Source organism: Octodon degus, unplaced genomic scaffold (assembly GCF_000260255.1).
Source record: "Octodon degus isolate 3935 unplaced genomic scaffold, OctDeg1.0 scaffold00021, whole genome shotgun sequence".
NCBI lineage: Eukaryota > Metazoa > Chordata > Mammalia > Rodentia > Octodontidae > Octodon > Octodon degus.
In genome coordinates this window covers 18,899,141-18,900,712 of record NW_004524597.1, presented here as the reverse complement: position 1 = coordinate 18,900,712, position 1,572 = coordinate 18,899,141, and positions in this window count along the sequence as shown.

Here is a 1,572-nt window from a genome sequence, read left to right as displayed (position 1 = left end):
ATCCTCTTCCAGTCCTGCAGGATCTTCCCAAAGGCAAATGGAGCCCAGGAGCCCTATGGGAGGACTACACAATCTCCCTGCTCCCTTGAGGTTGAGAACTTGTGGCCTGACCCACTTGTCTTCCCTTTGTTCCCGGATCCGGGGACATCAAGCATCTCTCAGACCCTCTGCTCATGCTGTGCTGTCTTTCAGCCTGCAGGACTCTCCCATTTTGTGCCCTCTGCTTGCCCACACCCGCTCGGTGTTCCGGCTCATCACAGACATCTCCCCCCTCCACCTCCAGGAAAGTGTCCCACACCCTGCCCCTGGGTCCAGTGTCCACTGAGCTCTCAGCTGCAGCATTCCGGGCTGGAGCCATCTGTTGATTTGTCTACTTCCTCTGATGAATGATAAACAGGCATGATGCTGGGCCTTTTTTTTTTTTTTTTTTTGTATTCTTTTTAAGAGTTCTAGGAAAGATACAAATCCAGAAGCCACACAAAGTACATCTGGGTACAGTATACAGAAAAAGTAACCTGGTTAACTGACAAGACAAAAATCCTAATTTCCCGCACATATGAAAAGCATCTAATAATGTTTTATCAATGACCCACTCGGAAAATGGACAGAAGTCGTCAACAGACAGCTATGTTGGGATAAAAAGGAATTCAGCTACATTCAAAAGAAAAGCAATGGGGGGCCTGGCCCTAGCTCAGGCCTTTAAGTGGCTGCTTCCACAAAGCTGTCAGCCTCAGGTTGCTGGAGTTCGAACCTCACACCTCTCCAGCTGGCCAAAAGTGCCCTGAAGGCATTCGAGGAAAAAAAAAAAAAAAAAGCCAAAAGAAAAGCAATGCAAATGAAAAACCATATGTAGGGCCAGGGAGATGGCTCAGTAGAATAAGCACTTCCCTGGCAAGAGCAAGGGTCTGAGCTCAATTCCCGGTTCTGCCAAAAAAAAAAAAAAAAAAAAAAAAAAAAAAGAAAGAAAGAAAAGCCACATGAGACAGTAACTTGAAAACTGATGAGATTTAATTTTTTTTTATAAAGTAGGCATGGCAAGGTGTGGGAAAATGTCCCCTTCACATATGCTGTCTTTGGAGGATGGTTAATAATATATAATAGAATGTAAATTGTACTTCTCTTTGTCCTAGCAATTTTACATTGAGAAAAAGTTCCTCAAAGCTATACTTGCAAAGAAGAAAAGGAAATTAACCACAACACTCTTTGTACTAGCAAGAAACTGCAAACAACCTTACAAACTATCTATCATTGAAGACTAGTAAATTAATCAATGGAATATTATGTCGCTGTTGAAAACAGTGAAGAGGTAAACAAAACATGCTGGTGCCTATTATGGAACATTAGCCAGACACACAGAGGAACATAGTACAGATGCATGGCACTGAGTGGATGAATCTTGAAAATATGGTAAGGGCAAGAATCCAGCCACAAAAGAACACATGTGTTATTTATATTGAATGTCCAGAATAGGCAGTTATACAGTGCAGACAGTGGAGTGGCGGCTGCCAGGAGCCAGGGGCAGGGGATGGAGAGTGGGTATATATGGTAGTGCGGTTTCTTTTTGAAATATAT